The sequence below is a fragment of the Ylistrum balloti genome, unplaced genomic scaffold (genome assembly GCF_031769215.1).
Source record: "Ylistrum balloti isolate Yb309-2 unplaced genomic scaffold, AGI_CSIRO_Ybal_v1 Utg371990, whole genome shotgun sequence".
NCBI lineage: Eukaryota > Metazoa > Mollusca > Bivalvia > Pectinida > Pectinidae > Ylistrum > Ylistrum balloti.
The window spans coordinates 10,001-22,500 of record NW_026782970.1 but is presented as its reverse complement, the minus strand read 5'-3'; the positions used below and the strand labels follow the sequence as shown (position 1 = coordinate 22,500).

The window sequence follows — 12,500 nt, the reverse complement described above, 5'->3', positions numbered from 1 at the left end:
CGTCTAATGTCTACGGCCATATCACGTTGAAAACACCGGTTCTCGTAGGACTTCCGGTTATGATTTAGAGGCGGATGGACGTATGTCTTTGAGCTGGTTAAAAATCGTTCTACATCGGAGGTAATCTCGGGTCTATGACCCTATATTTGTGATTTGACTAAAACATTTATATTGTTCATTACACTGAAACATTTATTATGTGATATTTTTGAAGATATTGGTGTAATTTGTAATATCCCATTTCCGGTTTGTTCCGGGGGATATGGCCGCTTCGGGCGACCCCCAGGCTGCACGTAGCGGTAAGAGACGCTATAGTAAAGATAATACTGTTGTGATTGATGTGTTGGATAACAAATCATTAAAAGCAGACAGGATAATTGAGGTAATTTCGGAACTGTGTGGTGAAGGTTCTGTTTTTGCTTGTGTCCCAAAGTCCGGGAATTTATATGAGGTCACCCTAGAGGGCCGAGCAGGGATCAATCTGCTATTGGATGGTGTTTTTATTGATGGTAGGACATATGATTGCCATGATATCACCAAGAAATTCACACTTGTCAGCTTTTTGCACCTCCCTGCCTATGTAGATGACGACGAAATAAAAGATAAACTTGCGAACATTGGTGTTGAGTTAGTTTCCCCCATTAAACGTCGCTTTTATAAGGGAACTAATGTAGCTGACGGCACTCGTTATGTACGTGTGAAGTTACCCCCGCACCTGAAATCACTACCGTATACCATGAAATTCGGCAATGACTATCACCGTGTGATACATGATAATCAGTTGAAAGTGTGTTCCTTATGTTATTCTGATGAACACTTATTCAGAGACTGTCCAAAGTTTGTTTGTTTCACCTGTGGTGGCCAGGGTCATTTCAGAAAAACATGTAAAACACAGCCATGCACTCGTTGCGGTGAGATCAGGTACGCGTGTGATTGTGCGCGCGCGGTCAGGCGTATTGACACTCTGTGTGACCGATGTGGACTGTACAGCTGTGAATGTTTTGACATGGGGACAAACCTTGATGACAGAGATTCTGTTGACGGAGTTTTACAGGACACGCGTGGTAACTCGGTTGATATCGCTGACTCCCAGGGTGGCTCAGAGGCTGATGATGACGTCATGGCTGAGGAGGAATTCCTGTCGTCTGATCGTGTCCGAGAGGACCAGTCGTCCAATCGTGTCCGAGAGGATCATATTGGAACTTCTAATGATGGTGGTGATAATAACTCAAAGGTTGAGGCTTCTGAGGATGGAGATATAAGTTGCGTGAATGGTGATACTGCTGATGGTAAGTGCGTGGATCGGGCAGACTGTAATGACGTTTCAGCGCCCCTTCAGCTTGATGTGCCTCTGGTCTATGGAGATGTATTTCCATTGGAGAATGCAGTTACACAAGCCTCATGCAAGAGGTTCTGGAATGATGAGGATGAGACTGAGGTGAGTGAGGGGGACGCTGCCGATAAGAAACAGGAAACCATAAGTAATGCTTTCCTAAAGTCTAAAGTAGGAGATGGAGGTATTAAGAAAACAAGAAAAAGAAAAACGAAAAAAGTTAAAGACGTTTCATAATGAACTTTCCGGTGTTGTTATTGTTTTCTTTAATGTTTACATGTGTGTCATTAAATGTAAACGGCTTGAGGGACGTCGTTAAAATAAGAAATGTATTTGAATATTGTCAGTCTAATTATTATCAGATCGTATTTTTACAAGAGACCTTTTGGGATGACGTTTTTGTTAATCAAATTAGCCATATGTGGCAGGGTAAAATTATATTTAACAATAGTAATGAGCATAGAAAAGGTGTTGCTATACTGATATCTAATACTTTAAAAGATGGTGTACTAGATTATGATGGTTATGATGGGAGAGTTTTACGTGTAGAAATAGAAATCGAAGATACTGTATGGAATTTTGTTAACATTTATGCACCAAATATTGTGAATGATAGAAAGTTATTTTTTGATCGCTTAAAAACATGGCTTGTACCATTTTCTGACAAACTGATTACAGGGGGTGATTATAATACAACCTTGTCAACACTCGATCGTACAGGTATCTCTACACACCAGGTAAATTCTAGTGTGTCTGCGTTAAAAAGCTTGATGTTTACTTGTGATATTTTTGATATTTGGAGGAGTAGGAATAAAAATTGTGCTATTTTTTCTCGCAAAATGGTTAGTGATGGTAATCTATCTCAAAGTCGCATTGATTATTTTTTAGTTTCAAAAGAACTGTCTCCTTGTGTACAGAATGTTTATTATAGGGATACATATTTTAGTGATCATTGTTTTGTTGTTATGAAAGTTGATTTAGATCGGGGAAGTAAAGGTCCTGGTATATGGGTGTTAAATAATTGTTTTTTATTGGAGGAAGATTTCAATACAAAAATCAGGGCTATTATCAATGATGCGAAGAAATGCCCTTTATATGAAGATGAACCTAAGGTATGGTGGGATAACTTAAAATATAAAATCAAAAAGTTTTCACAGGCCTATGGCAAAGACCGTAGTAAGAAACGTAATGCTGAGTATTTTAAGATCCAAAATAAATTAAAGAGTTTTTCATCTGATATAGCCAACGGAAAGTCTTTCAACTGTAACAAATATGAGGAACTGAAGACAAGTTTGGAAAATTTAGAAAAAGAAAAATGTAAAGGTGCTGTATTGAGGTCAAAAGCTAAATGGGCTGTAGACGGGGATAAGAATACGGCTTATTTTTTAAGGCTTGAGAAATTTAGACAAAATTGTAACACTATAAAATGTTTGCGTTCTTCGAATGGTGACCTACTAAATGATTCTGATGAAATGTCTAATGAAATTTATAATTTTTATAACGACTTGTATAATTGTATTGATACAGATGATGGTGATATTGATAACTTATCATCTTTTATAGACAAAACTGTTAATGAAGAAGACAGATTGAAATGTGATACGGTTGTTACTAATGATGAAATTAGAGATGCTGTGAATGGTATGTCTAAAGGTAAAAGTCCCGGACTGGACGGGCTTACTGTTGAATTTTATTGTCATTTTTATGAAGAATTAAAATGTTGTTTTACCCGTGTTGTACAAAGTATCTGGGACGACAGGGAATTGACCAGATCTATGAGACTTGGTGTCATCAACCTTGTTTATAAGAAAAGGGGTGAAAAGTCTTTATTAAAGAACTGGAGACCTATTAGTCTTCTTAATGTGGACTACAAGGTATTAGCTAGAATAATGTCCAATCGATTAAAAGCTGTGTTACCTTCAATTATTTCTGAATTCCAGTCTTGCTGTGTAATTGGTAGAGATATTTCTGACACTATTTTTAGTGTTCGAGACATTATTGACATTTCATTTCAGGAGGATTTTGAAACCTATATTCTTAAAATAGACCAGGAAAAAGCATTTGATCGTGTTAGTCATAAGTACGTATTTAGAGTATTAGAGAAATTTGGTTTCGGCCAAAATTTTATTGAATGGATCAAAATATTTTATACTGGAATTTCTAGTTCTGTTAAATTTAACGGTAACTTGACCCCGTTTTTTCCCATACAAAATTCAGTCAGACAAGGTTGTCCGATATCGGCGATGCTCTATGTTTTAGCAGCAGAACCTCTTGGTCGAATGATTTCCAAGTCTCCAGTCATAAAAGGTATTGTTGTTCCTAATTCAAGCTTCGAGTCTAAAGTGTATCAACATGCTGATGACACAACGTTGACTCTTTCTGATAAAGAATCAGTTGTAAATGTTTTTAATTTGTTGGATGTTTATAGTAAGGGCTCTGGTGCCAAAGTTAATAAAGATAAATCTGAAATTTTATGTGTTGGAAAGGCCATGATTACAAATGAAGAAGCGGAACGGTTAGGTATACAATTATGTGATAGGGTTATTTGTGTTCTAGGTGTTTGGATTGGTGTCGATCAAAAATTATGTAATGAAAAGAACTGGGAAAGTAAAGTTACTTCTATACGAAATATTTTAAGATTGTGGTCTCAGAGAAAGTTAACTCTTCACGGAAGGGCTGCTGTACTTAGTTCTCTGATTATGTCAAGATGTTGGTATTGTATTACCTCTCAGACTATACCTCTAGTTGTTATCAATGAGTTAAAAACTTTATGTATTGACTTTTTATGGCAAAGTGGGGCCCATCTGGTTGCGTATGACACCATCATCGGTAAAAGAAATTCTGGAGGCCTAAATATACCTGACATTGAATTAAAGCTTAGGTCGTTTCGAATAAAGTTTCTAGTTAAGTGGCTAGATAAGTCTTGTAATGCAGTCTGGAAAAACATGTGTGTTTACTTTTTCAACAAAATACTCAATTTGAATCTTAATACTGAGATCATTTATTGCAAAATTCCAGACAAGTATTTAAAAGTGTTGCCTATTGTTTATCGTGAAATGTTAAAAGCTTGGTATGCTTTTCAAACTGTTAATGATGTTAGCCATAGTAATATAGACACGCCTTTTGTGTATGAGCAACCCCTCTTTTGCAACCCCAGTTTTATGAAGAATGAAAAACCTATTTTTATTCATTATTTTGCTAAGGCTGGAATAACCAAAGTTAAGCATTTGACACTTGAAGTAGTTTCTAAATTCCTTTCTCCTAGTGCGATAGTTGATATTGTTAAGGAAACTGTACCTGATATTTCTCTGGATACTGTTGTTTCTGACTTTAATACTATCATGAGTTGTATTCCAGCCAGTTACAAGAAAATTGTTTTGTCTAAGGTGTATACTGGTCGTAGAACCGATTCTATGCCATATGTTACTTACAAAGATGGAAATGATACTACCATTCAGGTATTTCTCAGAACCACCCGCGATATCTATGCCTGTTTCATTCGCAAGTGTTTCAAAATTCCAAAGTCGACTGAATATTGGTCAGCGCTATTTCCAAATGTTGACATTCCTCGTGTTTTTTCCATAATGTACGTGCCTTTTTTTCCCTGTGATATTATCGATTCTCATTTTCGAGTAGTTCATAATTCCATATTTACAATGGTGAAGCTAGCGAAAATTGGCAAAGTAAACAGTGACACTTGTCTTGTTTGTAATTCTAAGCCGGAAACGTTACAACATCTTTTTATCGATTGTTCAGAATTAAGTGAATTTTTATCATATGTTCAGTCATTATTACAGAAACTTTTCTCAGAAGCTGATCAGAGCAAGTTGGTAGATATTTCTTTAGGAAAACTAATCCTCATGGGTTTTACAAAGAAACTTAAACATACCAATCAGTACTTTATCAACTTTTTTCTGGGAGTAGTGCGTTTTTGTATTCTTCGAAGACGAAATATAGTGATAAATCAAATGCCCAAGGTAAATATTAAAGCTCTGTTCGTTTATACGTTTAGGAAATATTTTGATTATGTTAAAGTCTACTACCAGATAAAAAAGAAGTATGCTCTCTTTAAGAAATACATTGTTGCCGACAACTACCTCTTAAAAACTCAAGATGTTTCTCTTTCTACAGAGAACATGACTTTTTATGAATTATCTATATAAAATGTATGTCTTTCATTGCAATGTTGGTTGTGTATGGTCAGCGAAGTATTTTGGAAAGATGTGATAACAGTTTTACATTACAAGTAATATTTTAACTTTTGTATTAGTTTTAACCGTTATGTTAATGTATTGCATATGAACTGTGAGGCACCAATGGGGCCCCAACCCCATTGGTCCTATTTGCTGGGAAAATAAAATCTATTTATTCAAGAAAAAAAAAAAAACCGGTTCTCGTCCGATCACCGAAGTTAAGCAACGTCGAGCCTGGTTAGTACTTGGATGGGTGACCGCCTGGGAATACCAGGTGTCGTAGGCTGTTGTTTGTCTTCATAATTTCGTTTTTAAATCATTTTTACCCCTCGCAAAATCCTCACTAACATAACGGCCGACACATTTTTTACTCGAATACTGAGTCCTTGTCCTTTTTTATTCACTGAAGGCTAGAGTCGTGACCACTGCTATTTCCACTCTGCACATATCAAATGTACACACTCACAACTCTACACTTTTACATTGCACATGCAATGAACATCATTACAGACAAAAACATCTGGCAGCTCCACATCTGCCCTTGGTCAACTGTTCAAGGTGGTCGCGTACCAAGGGACATGGCAAGTATACATGTACGCCGGATGTGCACATGCAGAAAGCCATGTATAAATAGGCAAACTTTTAGTCGTCTAATGTCTACGGCCATATCACGTTGAAAACACCGGTTCTCGTCCGATCACCGAAGTTAAGCAACGTCGAGCCTGGTTAGTACTTGGATGGGTGACCGCCTGGGAATACCAGGTGTCGTAGGCTTTTGTTTTTCTTCATAATTTCGTTTTTAAATCATTTTTACCCCTCGCAAAATCCTCACTAACATAACGGCCGACACATTTTTTACTCGAATACTGAGTCCTTGTCCTTTTTTATTCACTGAAGGCTAGAGTCGTGACCACTGCTATTTCCACTCTGCACATATCAAATGTACACACTCACAACTCTACACTTTTACATTGCACATGCAATGAACATCATTACAGACAAAACATCTGGCAGCTCCACATCTGCCCTTGGTCAACTGTTCAAGGTGGTCGCGTACCAAGGGACATGGCAAGTATACATGTACGCCGGATGTGCACATGCAGAAAGCCATGTATAAATAGGCAAACTTTTAGTCGTCTAATGTCTACGGCCATATCACGTTGAAAACACCGGTTCTCGTCCGATCACCGAAGTTAAGCAACGTCGAGCCTGGTTAGTACTTGGAAGGGTGACCGCCTGGGAATACCAGGTGTCGTAGGCTTTTGTTTTTCTTCATAATTTCGTTTTTAAATCATTTTTACCCCTCGCAAAATCCTCACTAACATAACGGCCTAAGGAGTTCCGGTTTTGATTTCGTAGCGAATGGACGCTTGTCTATTAGTAGTGTTGAAATCTACATTCATCGGTGGTAAGCTAGGGTCTCTGGCCCTGTCGATTTGATTTTTGTGGAATATTGACATTTTTCATTCCCATAAATAATTGTGATGTGATATTTCCCCGATTTTCGCCGTATTTGCCATATCTCTTTTGGCAGGTACGTGCCGGGGGGATGGGGTCCTCTGGGCCCTCTCAGGCCGTACCTAGTGGACATAGGCGCTATACGAAAGACAATACTGTAATAATTGATGTTGTAGACAACAAATCGTTGAAAGCCTACAAAGTAATTGATGTGATAACTGAACTGTGCGGCGAAGGTTCGGTATTTGCATGCGTCCCGAAGTCCGGGAATTTGTTCGAGGTCACCCTAGAGGGTAGAGCGGGGATCAACATATTACTGGACGGTGTTTTGATTGACGGAAAAAGGTACGAATGTCATGATATCACTAAGAAGTTCACGCTGGTTAGTTTTCTACATCTTCCAGCATATATCAGTGATGATGAAATAAAAGAAAAACTTGAAATTCTTGGTGTTGATTTAGTATCCCCAATAAAACGACGTTTCTACAAAGGAACAAGTGTAGCGGATGGAACAAGATATGTACGTGTAAAGCTACCCCCTAGTTTGAAATCATTGCCATACACTATGAAGTTTGGCAAGGAATATCATCGTGTAATACATGACAATCAGTTAAAAGTGTGCTCACTGTGCTATTCTGATCAACACCTTTTCAAAGACTGTCCCCAGTTTGTTTGTTTTACATGTGGTGGTCAAGGACACTTCCGAAAAACCTGTAAAACGCAGCCGTGTACTCGCTGTGGCGAGGTGAGGTATGCATGTGATTGTGTGCGTGCAGCCAGGTGTATCGATACACTGTGTGACCGATGCGGTGTGTATAACTGCAGGTGTTTTGACACGGAGGCCAATCGTGACGACAGTGAATTGGTCGGTGAGGAGGAGTCGGCAGACGACTGGGTTGAGACGGAAGGGAAGGGACCCTCTGATGACTGTGTCAGTGTTGCTGCTGAGGCTGATAATGAAGATGCTGATATGGTGATGGATTCCAGAAGTGAAGACGGTGGTATGGCTCCTGTGGTGGAGATTAGCAGCGCTGTTGATGAGGAACACACCTGTGAGAATCTCGAAGTTAGTTTGACTGCTGAGTCATTAACTGATGATGATGATGATGTCGAGATGTTAGCGATGATGATGATAGTGAAGAAGGAAACTACGCGGAAGGTATTTGGAGTCAGACAGACGTCATTTTGAGTGATGAGAGGCCGAACGTTTGTGGTTCTCCTGTATACGGCGATGTTTTTCCTCTCCAAGGTATGACAGTCCAGCCAAAAATGGAGAGTGAAAAGATGGGGGATGAGAGACTTGATTCGGGTAGGCAGAGTGGTGGAAAGGGGCGCGATTGTCTAAAACAAAGGGTGGGAGACTGTGGTGTGAAGAAAAAGAAAAAGCAGAAACACAAAAAAGTTAAGAAAAATTTAGAATGAATTTTGTTTTCTTGGTTTTTCTTATGTTTACGTGTTTGTCTTTAAATATAAATGGTTTGAGAGATGTAGTCAAGATAAGGAATGTTTTTGAATATTGCAAATATAACCATTTTGATGTAATATTGCTACAAGAAACATTCTGGGATGATAATTTTGTTAATCAAATTAACCATTTGTGGGCAGGTAAGATTATTTTTAACAATAGCAATGACCACAGAAAAGGTGTTGCTATTTTGATATCAAACAATCTGAAAGATAGTTTAATTGAATTTGACGGTTATGGTGGGAGAGTCTTGCGAATAAAAATTGAAATAGAAGATATGAAATGGAATATTGTTAATATTTATGCGCCTAATATTGTGAGTGACAGAAAAGTATTTTTTGATCAGTTAAAAGATTGGCTAGTGCCTTTTACAGAGAACCTGATTACAGGGGGTGATTTCAATACAACCTTATCTACACTTGACCGTACTGGTGCTACGACACACCAGGTAAATCCCAGTGTGACTGCATTGAACAGTATAATGTTTACATGTGACGTTTACGATATTTGGCGAAAAAGAAACAGAAATTGCGCTATTTTTTCTCGTAAGATGATTAGTAATGGTAAATTATCACAAAGCCGTATAGACTACTTCTTAATTTCAAAAGGACTAGGTCCTTATGTACAGAACATTTACTACAATGATACATCTTTCAGTGATCATTGTTTTGTAGTCATGAAAGTAGACTGTGCTTTAGGAAGTAAAGGTCCTGGTATTTGGATTTTTAATAATTCATATCTATTAGAGGATGATTTTAATAACAAAATCAGATATATTATTACAGAGGCCAGAACTTGTGATTTGTATATCAGTGAACCCAAAGTCTGGTGGGACAATTTGAAATACAAAATTAAAAAGTTTTCTCAGGTCTATGGTAAAGACCGGAGTAAACGACGTAATGCTGAATTTTATAGAATTCAAAATAAGTTACAAGCGTTTTCTTGTGATATTGCTAATGGAAAAAAGTTTGATTGTGATAAGTATGAAGCGTTACGGCATAGTTTAGAAAAGTTTGAAGGCGAAAAATGTAATGGGGCAGTTTTAAGGTCAAAGGCTAAATGGGCTGTAGATGGAGACAAATGTACTGGTTACTTTTTAAGGTTAGAGAAATATAGACAAGGCTGTAATGCGATTAAAAAACTACAAAGTATAAATGGTAAAGTTGTAAGTAGTGAAGATGAGTTATCTCATGAAATATTTAATTTCCATAGTGAGTTGTATAATTGTACCAACACATCTGATGATGATATTGATCATCTTTTGTCCTATATTGATACAACAGTGACCGATGAAGATCGTGATAAGTGTGACGCATCTATCACTGTTGATGAAATTAAAGAAGCATTGTTTGGTATGTCTAAAAACAAAAGTCCTGGTTTAGACGGACTTACTGTTGAGTTTTATTGTCATTTTTTTGAGGATTTGCGTTTTGTATTTCCTCGTGTTGTTCATAGTATCTGGGAAGATAAAGAACTTTCCAGAACTATGAAACAAGGTGTTATAAATCTTGTCTATAAAAAGAAGGGTGATAAATCTTTGTTAAAACATTGGCGCCCAATTAGTCTCCTAAATGTAGACTATAAAATACTAGCCAGAGTTATGTCCAATAGACTTAAATCAGTCTTACCCTCTATTGTTTCAAGATTTCAGTCATGCTGTGTACCTGGTAGAGACATCTCTGACACTATTTTTAGTGTCCGAGATATTATTGATGTTATTGATCAGGAGAATTCTGAGGGTTACATACTTAAAATAGACCAACAGAAAGCTTTTGACCGTGTTTCACATTCATATTTGTTCAAAGTTTTACAGAAATTTGGTTTTGGGGAAAATTTTATTAATTGGGTTAAGATTTTTTATTCTAAAATCTCTAGCTGTGTTAAGTATAATGGGAATCTTACAAAGTTTTTTCCTGTGCACAATTCAGTTAGACAGGGTTGTCCGATTTCGGCTATGCTGTACGTTTTGACTGCTGAACCTTTGGGCTGTATGTTTTCAAAATCTCCTGATATTTCTGGTATCAAAGTGCCTTGTGCAAATTTCGAGTCAAAGGTATATCAACACGCTGATGATACTACCTTGACACTAAGTGACAAACAGTCTATTAGTAAAGTTTTTAACTTATTAGAAGTATATAGTAAAGGTTCAGGAGCCAAGATAAATAAAGATAAATCGGAGATCTTGTGTGTAGGTAAAGGAAGTATTTCCAATGATGAAGTGGATCAGTTAAGCATTACTGTATGTAAAAAGAGTATATGTGTACTTGGTGTTTATGTTGGTACAGATACTAATGATTGTAATATGAAGAATTGGGAGAATAAAGTTAATTCTATTAAATCTATTTTAAGGTCATGGTCTCAAAGACAGCTGACTCTACATGGAAGAGCTACTGTAATTAGTGCCTTACTTATGTCAAGGTGTTGGTATTGTATTACCTCTCAGACAATACCTTTGGTTTTTATAAATAATATTAAGAAAGCATGTATAGATTTCTTATGGAATAATGGTGCTCACCTGGTTGCCTATGATACTATAATTGGTAAAAGGGAAGTCGGGGGTCTAAATATTCCGGACATGGAATTAAAACTAAGATCGTTTAGGTTGAAATTTTTGTTCAGGTGGTTGGATAATTCCTGTAGTGCTGCTTGGAAATGTATGTGTCGATATTTCTTTAACAAAATTCTGAATTTACAGTTGGGTACAGAAGTAATTTATTGTAAATTCTCTGATAAGTACCTTAGAGTATTACCGATCGTTTATCGGGAGATGATAAAGGCATGGTATGCCTTTCAGGCTGTTAATGATGTATTTTATGAAAACAGAAACAGTTTCTTTGTATACGAACAACCATTGTTTTTTAATTCTACTATATTAAAGAATGACAATCCTGTATTTATTGATGCCTTTGCCAAGGCGGGTATTACAAAAGTGAAACATTTGACACTTGAACTTGTACCTAAGTTCCTTTCTGCTCATGCAGTAGCAGACATTGTCAGAGAATATAATGCTGACATTTCAGTGGATATTATTTTATCCGATTTTAACTTGATTATGAGTTGTATACCAGCTGAATACAAGAAAACAGTTTTAACCAGTGTTCACACAAATACTAGTACGGAGTGTCAACCTTATGTCGTGTACAAGGATGACAATGGCACCACGGTAAAGATTTTTCCCAGGTCTACTCGGGAGATTTATGCGTGTTTTATCAGACGTTGTTTTAAAAAGCCAAAGGCGGTAGATTACTGGTCAGACATTTTTGAAAATGCTGATTTGAAGCCCGTTTTTTCTATAATGTATATGCCCTTTTTGCCCTCAGATATCATTGATGTCCATTTTCGCACTGTCCACAATTCTATTTTTACTATGGACAAGTTGATGAAAATTGGTAAAGTAGATAGTGATGTTTGTCTTGTGTGTAATATAAAAAAGGAAACATTACAACATATGTACTTTGAATGTTCGGAACTGTCAGACTTCTTAGATTATATTGATATGTTAACAAGGAAGTTGCTTAAGGATGCTAACCCCACTTATATTGTTGATGTGTCTCTTAGGAAGCTGGTTCTTTTTGGTTACACTAGAAAAATTAAAGGAACAAATCATTTTTTCCTCAACTTCTTGTTAGGTGTAGTCCGTTTTTGTATTTTTAAAAGAAGAAATCTTGTAGTGAATAAAATGTCAAAGGTTGATTTGAGGAATTTTTTTATGTATACTCTTCGTAAATATTTTGACTACGTACAAATTTACTACAAGGTGAACAATAAACCGTTTCTTTTTGCCAAATACATGGTACAGAATAATCACTTGTTAGAGAAGAATAATTCTTCAGAAAGAAATTTAGTACTGTCATTGTGAATTATGTTAACGCAATATTTGAGGGTGTGTATTATAAAGCCTTTATTAGATTAAAGACACATTCTATTTTTATTCAATCTGATGGAATGATAAAATACTCACTATTTCACATTCGAAGAGACCGACATGTATTGTTTTTTAATGATTATTTGATTATCATATTATGTAAGCTATGATATTGTCATCGATCTA

At 36.6% G+C, this 12,500-nt stretch overlaps 2 non-coding genes across 2 annotated transcripts; both read left to right on the top strand.

Annotated features, from left to right (window-relative positions):
* Positions 1-6,181: 6,181 nt before the first annotated feature.
* LOC132564052 (5S ribosomal RNA) lies at positions 6,182-6,300 on the top strand. The gene has a single exon (XR_009554827.1). It is a non-coding gene; the product is annotated as a 5S ribosomal RNA (ribosomal RNA).
* A 368-nt stretch (positions 6,301-6,668) lies between these two features.
* LOC132564045 (5S ribosomal RNA) lies at positions 6,669-6,787 on the top strand. The gene has a single exon (XR_009554821.1). It is a non-coding gene; the product is annotated as a 5S ribosomal RNA (ribosomal RNA).
* Positions 6,788-12,500: the final 5,713 nt, after the last annotated feature.